The sequence below is a fragment of the Lucilia sericata genome, unplaced genomic scaffold (assembly GCF_015586225.1).
Source record: "Lucilia sericata isolate MDLA Ls3-8-SP2 unplaced genomic scaffold, ASM1558622v1 Contig000826F_arrow, whole genome shotgun sequence".
NCBI classification, from domain to species: Eukaryota; Metazoa; Arthropoda; class Insecta; order Diptera; family Calliphoridae; genus Lucilia; species Lucilia sericata.
In genome coordinates this window covers 133,202-148,430 of record NW_023994818.1, presented here as the reverse complement: position 1 = coordinate 148,430, position 15,229 = coordinate 133,202, and the positions used below count along the sequence as shown (strand labels likewise).

The following is a 15,229-nucleotide window of genomic DNA, read 5'->3' as shown; positions in this document are numbered from 1 at the left end:
GGGACATGTATGTAAATGTGTTGACCAACATATGTGTTAGTATTAGTATGGCTCTAAAATTCCAAAGCAAACTTATCAAAAATTTTCTATAAAAAGAAAATTTATTAAAAATTTTCTATACAAAAGGAACTAAATCAAAAAATTTTCCTAAAACGGAAATTTACTAAAAATTTTCGCTAAGAAGAAAATGTGTCGAAATTTGTCGAGTCCTACGATTATACATACATATTTTTGAACACCAAGACTTTTCAAATGAAGAAGAATATAAAGTATCTTACAAACAATACACATGACAATAGTAATAAAAACAACAACTATTCTTGGATCGTTTAAAACATGTAAATTGTTAAAATAAGAACCCCTTCACTTCTCATCAAAATAAAGTGACAAGTTTAACTCATTTTTTATTGTTTTTCTTCTTTATTGTTTTTGTCCCTTTTTTCATTCTTTTGTTTTTTATTTACTGTTATTTATAAGTGAATATGTTTGTTTATGACCTTTATTAAGATAGAAGAAAATGGTTATTTAAAATTTGTCTGTGTGTGATAGTAATACAGTAGTTTATTTAAATGTTTGTATGTATGTACATACATATGTGTTGCTTCTATTGGATGTCATCAAAAGTTGTTTTCTTCGAATTGAAGTAAATCTTTTATTGAATTCATTAATATTCATTTAAACTGTTGTTGGTTACCTTGGTTTAAGTTTGTCAATTGAAACGTGAGTGAAATTTAAATTTGTATTTGTTTTATTCGAAATGAAAAAGGATTTACATTAAAATGATTTAAAGAGTTCAGATTTCTTTTCAATTTTAGCATTGACTTTAATTAGCATTTTAATGTCATAATTACAACACTATGCAAATAAGGGTCTAAGTTTTCTAAATCATTTTTACATTTAATACTTTTTACTCTTCTGCCAAACCCTTTTTTCTTTACCCAATATAGTACTTATTATGTATATTTAGTACTATCTTCAAGTACTTAACATAAATTACCACTTTACGGCATACTTATGTTTTATTGTTGTATTTTCTCTCGTTTTTGTTGTTGCATCCAAGTACAACATTAAGGTGCCATAGAATTATTATAGCATTGTGCATAGTTTCTCTGTGTTCTTTCTGTAACAGTAGAAGAAGTGGTAGTAATAAACTTTTAATAAGCATAAAGTAACAATTTATAACTTATTTTTTCCACACCCTGCCTCTTTATGCTGAGTTGACAGAGTTGAGTTGTTTGCAACAAAATTCAACGCTGTCATCGTAAAGTGCAGATATAGAGAAAAACATAAGACAAGTAAAATGTTTTTAAGTAGTTTTGTTTAATTCATCAAATAGTTCTTCATTTGCTAGTTGTTTGCTCTTCTGTTTTTAACTGGAACTGGTAACATTTGTAGGTTTTTATCTTCATTAAAGTTTCGTGTCGTTAAACAGTATTTCATTTCAGTCAGCTGTCGTCATTGAGCGAACAACAACAATTACATTTCGAGGGTAACTTTAGTGGCGGTGGATTTGCAATTTAGCTTAAGACTTGTAAATGCTATTAAGGAATTATTTATTTTACTATAAACTAAACTATAGACTAGACTATAGACTATAGACTAGACTATAGACTAGACTATAGACTAGACTACAGACTATACTACAGACTAGACTATAGACTAGACTATAGACTAGACTATAGACTAGACTATAGACTAGACTATAGACTAGACTAGACTATAGACTAGACTAGACTATAGACTAGACTATAGAATAGACTAGACTATAGACTAGACTATAGACTAGACTATAGACTAGACTATAGACTAGACTATAGACTAGACTATAGTAGACTATAGACTAGACTATAGACTAGACATAGACTAGACTATAGACTAGACTATAGACTAGACTATAGACTAGACTATAGACTAGACTATAGACTAGACTATAGACTAGACTATAGACTAGACTATAGACTAGACTATAGACTAGACTATAGACTAGACTATAGACTAGACTATAGACTAGACTATAGACTAGACTATAGACTAGACTATAGACTAGACTATAGACTAGACTATAGACTAGACTATAAACTAGACTATAGACTAGACTATAACTAGACTATAGACTAGACTAAGACTAGACTATAGACTAGACTATAGACTAGACTATAGACTAGACTATAGACTAGACTATAGACTAGACTATAGACTAGACTATAGACTAGACTATAGACTAGACTATAGACTAGACTAGACTAGACTATAGACTAGACTATAGACTAGACTATAGACTAGACTATAGACTAGACTAGACTAGACTATAGACTAGACTGACTAGACTATAGACTAGACTATAGACTAGACTATAGACTAGACTATAGACTAGACTATAGACTAGACTATAGACTAGACTATAGACTAGACTATAGACTAGACTATAGACTAGACTATAGACTAGACTATAGACTAGACTATAGACTAGACTATAGACTAGACTATGACAGACTATAGACTAGACTATAGACTAGACTATAGACTAGACTATAGACTAGACTATACTGACTATAGACTAGACTATAGACTAGACTATAGACTAGACTATAGACTAGACTATAGACTAGACTATAGACTAGACTATAGACTAGACTATAGACTAGACTATAGACTAGACTATAGACTAGACTATAGACTAGACTATAGACTAGACTATAGACTAGACTATAGACTAGACTATAGACTAGACTATAGACTAGACTATAGACTAGACTATAGACTAGACTATATACTAGACTATAGACTAGACTATAGACTAGACTATAGACTAGACTATAGACTAGACTATAGACTAGACTATAGACTAGACTATAGACTAGACTATAGACTAGACTATAGACTAGACTATAGACTAGACTATAGACTAGACTATAGACTAGACTATAGACTAGACTATAGACTAGACTATAGACTAGACTATAGACTAGACTATAGACTAGACTATAGACTAGACTATAGACTAGACTATAGACTAGACTATAGACTAGACTATAGACTAGACTATAGACTAGACTATAGACTAGACTATAGACTAGACTATAGACTAGACTATAGACTAGACTATAGACTAGACTATAGACTAGACTATAGACTAGACTATAGACTAGACTATAGACTAGACTATAGACTAGACTATAGACTAGACTATAGACTAGACTATAGACTAGACTATAGACTAGACTATAGACTAGACTATAGACTAGACTATAGACTAGACTATAGACTAGACTATAGACTAGACTATAGACTAGACTATAGACTAGACTATAGACTAGACTATAGACTAGACTATAGACTAGACTATAGACTAGACTATAGACTAGACTATAGACTAGACTATAGACTAGACTATAGACTAGACTATAGACTAGACTATAGACTAGACTATAGACTAGACTATAGACTAGACTATAGACACTAGACTATAGACTAGATATAGACTAGGACTATAGACTAGACTATAGGACTTAGACTATAGGACTAGACTAGACTAGAGACTAAGACTATAGAATAGGACTATAGACTAGGACTAAGGGACTAGGACTAACTAGACTATAGACTAGACTATAGACTAGACTATAGACTAGACGACTATAGACTAGCCTATAGACTAGACTATAGACTAGACTATAGACTAGACTATAGACTACTAGACTAGACCTAGACTAGACTATAGACTAGACTATAGGACTAGACTATAGACTAGACTATAGACTAGACTATAGACTAGACTATAGACTAGACTATAGACTAGACTATAGACTAGACTATAGACTAGACTATAGACTAGACTATAGACTAGACTATAGACCTAGACTATAGACTAGACTATAGACTAGACTATAGACTAGACTATAGACTGACTATAGACTAGACTATAGAATAGACTATAGACTAGACTATAGACTAGACTATAGACTAGACTATGACTAGACTATAGACTAGACTATAACTAGACTATAGACTATACTGTAGACTATAGACTAGACTGTAGGCTAGACTATAGTAATGTATTTCGACATACAATTTTTTTTATTGTTATTTATTAAGTTGTTGTTTTCTTCATAATTCAACAAGTAGAAACTTTAAGCTTTCGTTCAACAAATTTCTGCCACTACATACATAATTGTAATTAAAGGAAAAAAAACAACAACCTTTTTCAAAAACTTTTTAATTAATCTTATAAACACTAAACTCAAATACAACTACAAACAAGTTTAAGAGCACTTTTCGTTTTGCACAAATTACACATACATATATAAATTTTTATAATTTCTAACACACTTTCACGCATCCGTATAATTTCAAGGATTTTTTTTGTAAAAACATTTATAACATGAACCTAGGTTGAAAAACAACGTAATAATTATTAAAATAAACTTCATTAAAGTACAATTACTATTAAATTTATCTTTACTTACATATAATTATATTTAGGTAAATTTTTATGATGTTGTCTAAGTAAAAGTTTGAAAATTTATGGAGCTGTAGACAAAAGTTTCTTCTAACATCTATTTGTAATGAGACATTAGGTAGCTGCTGTTTGAACAAAAAAGTTCTTATCAATTATTAACAAATTTACTTAGTCCTTCATTTCGAAAAAGTTTGTTTTAGCTAGAGTCGCGGGTGAGGTGAAGCATTTTAGTTAAATTTCTTCATATTACAATGATTTTTCAATTTTAAAAATTTATGAATTATGATAGGTTGTTTCCACTTAAATTACATGTTTTAAAATCGATACCAATTATCGTCGTTATTATTCCAAAGATCTATAGTCTACAGTTGTATTATCCTCCTGTTGGAAAAAATATGTTAGTTAGCATATGCCAACTTTTCACCATCATTTTATAGTTGTTTTCCATATGTTTTTAAGTTTGTTTTTATAGTTAAAAGCAACTTGTTGTTATTGTTTTCAAAATTATTGTCAATATTTTTACTATATTTTTACATACATAGTATAATGTGTAAATGTATGCGCCATAGTGCATTGTGACAGTGTATTTATGTTGTAAAATGTGTAATAAAAAAATATGTAGAAAATTTTCAATATTGTTTTTATATTAATATTTATTTCCTTAACATTGTGTTTTTATGAAATTGTTAAAATGTTTTTTTTTAACTGCTTTATTTTGTTTTTTTTTTTTGCGTTTTATTTTCAACAATTGCCTTTCTGGGCGAAAATAACCCAACAGATAATTTTTTGTGAAATTTAAAAGAAATTCTGTATTTTAATTAAATTACCAACTATAAACACAATTCGTGTCTAGTCTATAGTCTAGTCTATAGTCTAGTCTATAGTCTAGTCTATAGTCTAGTCTATAGTCTAGTCTATAGCCTAGTCTATAGTCTAGTCTATAGTCTAGTCTATAGTAGTCTATAATCTAGTCTATAGTCTAGTCTATAGTCTAGTCTATAGTCTAGTCTATAGTCTAGTCTGTAGTCTAGTCTAAGTCTAGTCTATAGTCTAGTCTATAGTCAGTCTAGTCTAGTCTATAGTCTAGTCTATAGTCTAGTCTATAGTCTAGTCTATAGTCTAGTCTATAGTCTAGTCTATAGTCTAGTCTATAGTCTAGTCTATAGTCTAGTCTATAGTCTAGTCTATAGTCTAGTCTATAGTCTAGTCTATAGTCTAGTCTATAGTCTAGTCTATAGTCTATAGTCTAATAGTCTAGTCTATAGTCTAGTCTATAGTCTAGTCTATAGTCTATCTATAGTCTAGTCTATAGTCCTAGTCTATAGTCTAGTCCTATAGTCTAGTCTATAGTCTAGTCTATAGTCTAGTCTATAGTCTAGTCTATAGTCTAGTCTATAGTCTAGTCTATAGTCTAGTCTATAGTCTAGTCTATAGTCTAGTCTATAGTCTAGTCTATAGTCTAGTCTATAGTCTAGTCTATAGTCTAGTCTATAGTCTAGTCTATAGTCTGTCTATAGTCAGTCTATTAGTCTAGTTATAGTTTAGTCTATAGTCTAGTCTATAGTCTGTTCTATAGTCTAGTCTATCGTCAAGTCTATAGTCTAGTCTATAGTATAGTCTTAGTCTAGTCTTAGTCTAGTCTATAGTCTAGTCTATAGTCTAGTCTATAGTCTAGTCTTATAGTCTAGTCTATAGTCTAGTCTAATCTGGTTATTACAGTCTTATCTGTAATTCCGAGATGTCACTTTTTTATAAATTTTGACTGGGTTATCTAAAGTCATTGGAATTTTTTTCCAAAATATTTTGTCTATGTTTTCATGTCAAAGTGTGGATGTGTGTATGTTAGCCTTAATGTGTTTTTTTGTGGCCATGTGTGTGAATTGTATTTTATTGTTTATAGTCAATTTTAAAGGTACAGTTCTATGTATGTATGTATGAGATTGTTTGTATCCACAAAAAAAAAAAAAATATTTACAAAAACTTTTTGGCAACATTTTCGAATATTGAGTCGTTTTATTGTTTTCACATGCATACACATACATAGATAATATCATGTATTGACATTTGTTTGGAGTAAGAGAAACTCATACAACTTATTTTTGAATTATGGTGAATTTTCTATGAAAACATTTGTAAAAGGACTTGTAAAAATTTTTAAAAATGGGGTCAGTGACGATATATTGGTTTAAAATATTGACATTTGTCATAAGGCATTAAATGGAAAAAATTTAAAAGTTATTTGTTATATTTTTTATTATTATTTATTTATACTTTTTAAGGTACTTATTTACAAAGGACAATTCCCAACAATTCCTATTTTAAACCCCTTTTGTTTCTTTTGTTTAACAATGGTTTTAATCGTATATAGTAGTTAATATTTCTTATCTAAATCACAATTTTATGACTCTTTTTCAATTAGCCTTTATAATAAATAAATATTTTTATCTTGGCCACTTGTTGGCTGCCTTTTATTAATATTATTTATTTGCATAATTTTATGGCCACTGGCTAATAAATCAATCTCAATAAACAGACACATTATTTTGTATCTTGTAGCTGGCAATAATAAATACTCAAATAGGAATTATTAGAATTCTGCTTTTACTGCAAACGAGGTACTATCACTCAATTACTGCAAGACCAGCTTAAATCAAAATTGGGATTTTGTTTAAATTTAAGAAATAGTAAGATGTAATAAAACATTTAAAGTCGTTTTTCTCAAAACAAACATTTTGAGTTATGTTAGTGTTGTGGTAAATGGGCGATATGTATGTACGTATAAGAGTATTAGAAGAGATACAATTCATTTACGTTATTAGATAATAAAATATATCAGCAACATGTTATAACAGTCATATAATAAACAATCTGAACATGTAGATAAACTGAGTCATAAATAATTTATCAAATAAATATACTTACACATACGTCATCATTATTATGATGATTACTATTAAAGCTACAATCATCGTAATTATTACTTATGTTATTAATGTAGCAATTTTTAACGTACCCAACAGTTTCACAAGGATCTAATCTATCGGCTTTAGACAAAAATTTTACCAAAAACTGACACCATCACAAATTTGTGTTCCTAAACAATCACAAACGATGTCACTTATAATCATTTTTCTTGAAATTCCTAGATGTTATCCATTGCAAATCCAATTATAGTCATAGTAAAGTGTCATTTAAACTACTACTTACGTACTAAATTGGTACTTCTACTCCGAACTTCTGGGTTATTGTAAAGGTAATCTTGATAACTGTTTTTATTACTTGCATGTATTAATTGCTACTTTATTTAAATACATACATCTATCCTTTTTATTGTCACCGCCATTGTCTGTCTATTATTACACTGTTATTCTTTTATCGGCGTCTTAGCTAAGATAATAATATCAGTAATGTGAGAACCATATATGGCCAATATAGAGATGAAATTTTTACACTGAAAATAATTAATTACTTAATTACTTAAGAATACGTTAGACTATAGAGTAGACTATTGTCCGAACAATAGTTTAAACCGTAGTCTGGACCACAGATTAGAATATAGTCTGGACTATAGTATGAGCTAACTATAGACAATAATAGCCCGGATTGAACACTAGATTATAAACTAGACTAAGCCCTAGAATAAACTGTAGTCTGAACTATAGCTTTAACTATTAATTACAGCCATCTAATAACCTATCGGCAAAAATAAAGACCATATTATAGTCTAGACTATAGCGTACTGTAAAATGAACTATAGCATACACAATACAATAACCTAGAGTAAGTCTACACTGTAGTCTAGACTATTGACTAGGACTATAGATAAGACTATAAGCTGGACTATTGGCTGAACTATAATCTAGACTCTTGACTGAACTATAGTCTGGACTATTGACTGGACTATTAGCTACACTATAGTCTGGACTATTCACTAAATTATAGACTAGAATATATACTGGACTATAGACTGGACTAAATAGTCTATAATATAGACTAGACTGAATAGTCCAGAGTATAGACTGGACTGAATATTACACAATAGTGCGAGCTGTAGACTATAGTCAGCATTAACGAATAAATTATTGTTTGGAGTATGGGCTAAACTATACTATAGTCTGACACTATAGTCTGGACAATAGAATAGACAATCGTCTGGTCTATGAACTAAACTATAGTCTTGACTAGAATATAGTCTGGACTATAGTATGGACCATAGTTTGGACTATAGACTGGACTATAGTCTGTACTATAGATTAAACTAAAGCCAGGCCTTAAGACCAGACTGCAGCCTGGACTAGACTATAGTCGACTATAACCTGTACTATAGACTCACAATTGTCTTGACTACAGATTAGACAATAGTCTTGACTACAGACCTAACAATAACAATAGACTATGGTCTGGTTTATAGACTAGACTATTGTTTGGACTATAGACTTGACTAGAGTTTGGACTAAAGACTTGACTATAATATAGTCAAAACTTGACTATAATATAGTCTGGTCTATAGTATATAGTGCAGACTATAGTCTGGACTATAGACTAGACAATATAGATTTGACTATAATTAGGCTTATAGACTTGACTATAGTATGGACTAAAGACTGGACTATAGTCTGGACTATAGTCTGGACTAAAGACTTGACTCTAGTCTGGTTTATAGACTTGACTATAGTCTGGTTTATAGACTTGACTATAGTCAGAACTATAGACTTGATTATAGACAGGTCTGTAGACTAGATTATAGTCTGAACTATAGACTATACTATAGTCTTGGCCCATTACAGTTGACAAAAGTTACTTCAAAAACTACAAGGTTTATAACTAACAACTACTCTACATTACAACTTGCATATGCTCCCCCATTTGCAGTATTTATAAAAGTAAAGTTTCTCCTGAAAATTAAACTGGAAATATGATTCTCAAATACACACATGCCGACGCCCACATCACCACAATGCTCGAATGTATTCATATGCAAGGGAGGAAGAGAGTAAATGAAGGGAATTATGTAGGTACTTTATTTTTTGAATAAATGCATGTTTGAGTGGCACGTGTTTTAGGTTTTTCTGTTTTGTTTTGTTCATATCCGTTTGTTTTTTTTTTTTTCTATTACGTTTTTATTTTATCATTGATTAAAATAATGGATCATAAATTCAGTATTTTTTAATACTTAATATGCATATGAGATTATTTTATTTATGATTGTTGTAAAAGATATTATTATTGGTGGTATTATCTACTTTTTTAATAATAATATAAAAAATAGAACGTAATTGAAAAATTTGAGATTACTTAATTTTTATTGTATATTTTAATTGAGCTCCTATAACAAAAATGCAAATTTACTGGAAAGAAATTTATTTATTTTCAGCATAAAAAAGAAAATGGATTACTTTCGCCAAAAGTTTTTAAATTATTCAAAGTAATTTCAATCTTTTCAAAATCAAGGTTATGTTTTTCTCCTTAAACTGTCTTAGGAAGTAAATTAATTAATACTTAGTATTTGGTACTTCTTGCAATTTCTTGCTGTTCATTTAAAATTTTTCAAATTTATTTTACTTAAAAATTCTTTTGATATAAAATCCTTTAAAAACCCCTTTTAGAATTGTAATTTCCCCCCAAAGTTACACTACTCTTATTACAATTTCATTTTTTACACCTTTTTTACAAACAAGATTCCTTTTCGTCAATAAATTAACATTCTTGTTGACATGACTTAATTCTCCCATAAAAGGGAAATGGAAAGAAAACAAATCAAAAAATCAATATCAACATTTACTTTCTTTTACCTCGACAAAATAAAGGGTTTCAAAATAGACTCCACGCTGTGAGTGTGGGGAAGAACTTTACATTTCAGCAAATACTTTCAATTTCTAAGAATTCTTGTGTGTGGATATTTCTTTACGGATTGTTATTTCGTTAAACCACATACTTTATATTACGGAGAAAGTAAAAACAACTTGTAAAGAATTTTTGACGCTCCCCTCAGAGCAATTTTTTATGTTTTGTCTTCTTTTAATTTTTATTTGATTTATTGTCAGTTTAAGTATGTACATATTTTTCAGGCGCGCTGTTATTTTAACATATTTTTCCGGTTCCTTTTAGTTAGAAATAAACAAATGAACAATTACATGGAAATACAGTGGGCATTAAAAATAGTTAATATACATATAATCTTGTCTATAGTCTAGTCTATAATTTAGTCAATAGTCTAGTTTATAGTCTAGTCTATAGTCTCTATAGTCTAGTCTATAGTCTAGTCTATAGTCTAGTCTATAGTCTAGTCTATAGTCTAGTCTATAGTCTAGTCTATGTCTAGTCTATAGTCTAGTCTATAGTCTAGTCTATAGTCTAGTCTAGTCTATAGTCTAGTCTATAGTCTATAGTCTAGTCTATAGTCTAGTCTATAGTCTAGTCTATAGTCTAGTCTATAGTCTATAGTCTAGTCTATAGTCTAGTCTATAGTCTAGTCTATAGTCTAGTCTAGTCTAGTCTAGTCTATAGTCTAGTCTATAGTCTAGTCTATAGTCTAGTCTATAGTCTAGTCTATAGTCTAGTCTATAGTCTAGTCTATAGTCTAGTCTATAGTCTAGTCTATAGTCTAGTCTATAGTCTAGTCTATAGTCTAGTCTATAGTCTAGTCTATAGTCTAGTCTATAGTCTAGTCTATAGTCTAGTCTATAGTCTAGTCTATAGTCTAGTCTATAGTCTAGTCTATAGTCTAGTCTATAGTCTAGTCTATAGTCTAGTCTATAGTCTAGTCTATAGTCTAGTCTATAGTCTAGTCTATAGTCTAGTCTATAGTCTAGTCTATAGTCTAGTCTATAGTCTAGTCTATAGTCTAGTCTATAGTCTAGTCTATAGTCTAGTCTATAGTCTAGTCTATAGTCTAGTCTATAGTCTAGTCTATAGTCTAGTCTATAGTCTAGTCTATAGTCTAGTCTATAGTCTAGTCTATAGTCTAGTCTATAGTCTAGTCTATGGTCTAGTCTATAGTCTAGTCTATAGTCTAGTCTATAGTCTAGTCTATAGTCTAGTCTATAGTCTAGTCTATAGTCTAGTCTATAGTCTAGTCTATAGTCTAGTCTATAGTCTAGTCTATAATCTAGTCTATAGTCTAGTCTATAGTCTAGTCTATAGTCTAGTCTATAGTCTAGTCTATAGTCTAGTCTATAGTCTAGTCTATAGTCTAGTCTATTGTCTAGTCTATAGTCTAGTCTATAGTCTAGTCTATAGTCTAGTCTATAGTCTAGTCTATAGTCTAGTCTATAGTCTAGTCTATAGTCTAGTCTATAGTCTAGTCTATAGTCTAGTCTATAGTCTAGTCTATAGTCTAGTCTATAGTCTAGTCTATAGTCTAGTCTATAGTCTAGTCTATAGTCTAGTCTATAGTCTAGTCTATAGTCTAGTCTATAGTCTAGTCTATAGTCTAGTCTATAGTCTAGTCTAGTCTATAGTCTAGTCTATAGTCTAGTCTAGTCTATAGTCTAGTCTATAGTCTAGTCTAGTCTAGTCTAGTCTAGTCTATAGTCTAGTCTATAGTCTAGTCTAGTCTATAGTCTAGTCTATAGTCTAGTCTAGTCTATAGTCTAGTCTAGTCTATAGTCTAGTCTATAGTCTAGTCTATAGTCTAGTCTATAGTCTAGTCTATAGTCTAGTCTATAGTCTAGTCTATAGTCTAGTCTATAGTCTAGTCTATAGTCTAGTCTATAGTCTAGTCTATAGTCTAGTCTATAGTCTAGTCTATAGTCTAGTCTATAGTCTAGTCTATAGTCTAGTCTATAGTCTAGTCTATAGTCTAGTCTATAGTCTAGTCTATAGTCTAGTCTATAGTCTAGTCTATAGTCTAGTCTATAGTCTAGTCTATAGTCTAGTCTATAGTCTAGTCTATAGTCTAGTCTAGGTCTATAGTCTAGTCTATAGTCTAGTCTATAGTCTAGTCTATAGTCTAGTCTATAGTCTAGTCTATAGTCTAGTCTATAGTCTAGTCTATAGTCTAGTCTATAGTCTAGTCTATAGTCTAGTCTATAGTCTAGTCTATAGTCTAGTCTATAGTCTAGTCTATAGTCTAGTCTATAGTCTAGTCTATAGTCTAGTCTATAGTCTAGTCTATAGTCTAGTCTATAGTCTAGTCTATAGTCTAGTCTATAGTCTAGTCTAGAGTCTAGTCTAGAGTCTAGTCTTTGTCTAGTCAATATTCTAGTCTATGGTCTATTTCCAACAAGCCCCACTGTAAACCGTAGATAAATTCTTGACGTTTCCCAAATATGAAAGTGGAAAAATACTCTAAAACGGAAACAAACTAAAGAAAACAAAGAAATACTTCCCTGTGGGGTTTATTAGAAAGGGAAGCATATTGTTGTTGTTTATTTAAATGGATAAATTATAAGTGATAGAGGGGACTGAGAGTCCTTATGATGACAATTTCAAAATAAGAGAAACACACATAAGACCAAGCAGAGTAAATCATAACTGTTGTTGTTGTTTTAAAAGAGACGAATAAAAGGGTTTATATTTTGAAAACCCTTTTTAATCAAATTTTGTTATATTGATTGTACTTTCTGTTTTCTGATGTGGAATATCACAGGTATGAGCAGTGCCAGTAGTTTGCTATTTGTTCTTAATGTTTTATTATTTAATAGCTATTTTATTCACTTCCCAGCTAAAAACTTATTGTTATTATGTGTTATAATAATTTATGGGTAAAATATTACTCTCCCTCTCTTCGTTTTATACATAATTTGCTAACTCCCATTCATTGAGATGCCTGTAAGCATATGTATGTATGTATATATAAATGTTTGATTGGTACTATTTCAAATACTCAAACACAAGCCTGATTTATTTTCATAAATCATCATCTTTTTTTCAAAGCACGTTCGTACAAATATTTCAGTCTGCCATTTATTTAAATTTGTATGTATTCGTAATTGCCTGTGTAAGTGTATATATGTGTATACGTTTAATATGTATAATAAATGAAAAGAAGGTGTATAAAAGAAGAAAGTGTTTTTTATGGTGAAAGTAAATACCATTTTTACTCACTTGATTTGCATAATTTTCTTTACGAGTTTTTTCCTTCCTTTCTTCTACCCTACACATTATCAGTAAAGATATCTCTAACTTTTGGCTGAGAGAATGTATATTCTGTTTGTGCGTGAGTGTGTTGAGGTTTGTGCAAAACCCCTAGTAAACTGATTTATATTTTTAATGATGGCCTTTGTATTACGAGCGTATAAAATGTGTATGTATGGATACTATTATTTGCAGGTGTAGATATTTATGTATGTGTGTTTTTTGGGATTATACCCATATCATGCTTAGTTGATCAATTCTTACAATTTAATATTTATTAAATAAAACCTTAAATAACATTATTTATAAAATAAAATAATACGAGCCAGACAAAAGGTATATTTATAAGTAAAAAGAAATGTGATATACTTTAGCTAATATGCCACAGAATTTTATGTATATTGTAAACTCCCTAGACTAGACTATAGATTAAACTATAAACTAGTTTACATATATATACTAGACTATAGATAAGACCAGACAATAGACTAGAAAAGTCTATGGTCTAGACTATAGACTAGACTATAAAATAGACTTAAGACTAGACTGTAGACAATACTTAATGTAGACTAGACTATAGACTAGACTATAGACTAGACTATAGACTAGACTATAGACTAGACTATAGACTAGACTATAGACTAGACTATAGACTAGACTATAGACTAGACTATAGACTAGACTATAGACTAGACTTTAGACTAGACTATAGACTAGACTATAGACTAGACTATAGACTAGACTTTAGACTAGACTATAGACTAGACTATAGACTAGACTATAGACTAGACTATAGACTAGACCATAGACTAGACTATAGACTATACTATAGACTAGACTATAGACTAGACTATAGACTAGACTATAGACTAGACTATAGACTAGACTTTAGACTAGACTATAGACTAGACTATAGACTAGACTATAGACTAGACTTAGACTAGACTATAGACTAGACTATAGACTAGACTATAGACTAGACTATAGACTAGACTAAGACTAGACTATAGACTAGACTATAGACTAGACTAGACTATAAGACTAGACTATAGACTAGACTATAGACTAGACTATAGACTAGACTATAGACTAGACTATAGACTAGACTATAGACTAGACTATAGACTAGACTATAGACTAGACTATAGACTAGACTATAGACTAGACTATAGACTAGGACTATAGACTAGACTATAGCTAGACTATAGACTAGACCTATAGACTAGACTATAGACCTAACTATAGACTAGACTATAGACTAGACTATAGACTAGACTATAGACTAGACTATAGACTAGACTATAGGACTAGACTATAGACTAGACTATAGACTAGACTATAGACTAGACTATAGACTAGACTATAGACTAGACTATAGACTAGACTATAGACTAGACTATAGACTAGACTATAGACTAGACTATAGACTAGACTATAGACTAGACTATAGACTAGACTATAGACTAGACTTAGACTAGACTATAGACTAGACTATAGACTAGACTATAGACTAGACTATAGACTAGACTATAGACTAGACTATAGACTAGACTATAGACTAGACTATAGACTAGACTATAGACTAGACTATAGACTAGACTATAGACTATAGACTAGACTATAGACTAGACTATAGACTAGACAATAGACTAGACTATAGACTAGACTATAGACTAGACTATAGACTAGACTATA

At 30.3% G+C, this 15,229-nt stretch overlaps 1 protein-coding gene across 1 annotated transcript in view; it reads right to left on the bottom strand.

Moving 5' to 3' along the window:
* LOC119608389 (putative mediator of RNA polymerase II transcription subunit 26) overlaps positions 1-15,229 on the bottom strand; it is an 84,101-nt gene that overhangs the window by 44,871 nt on the left and 24,001 nt on the right.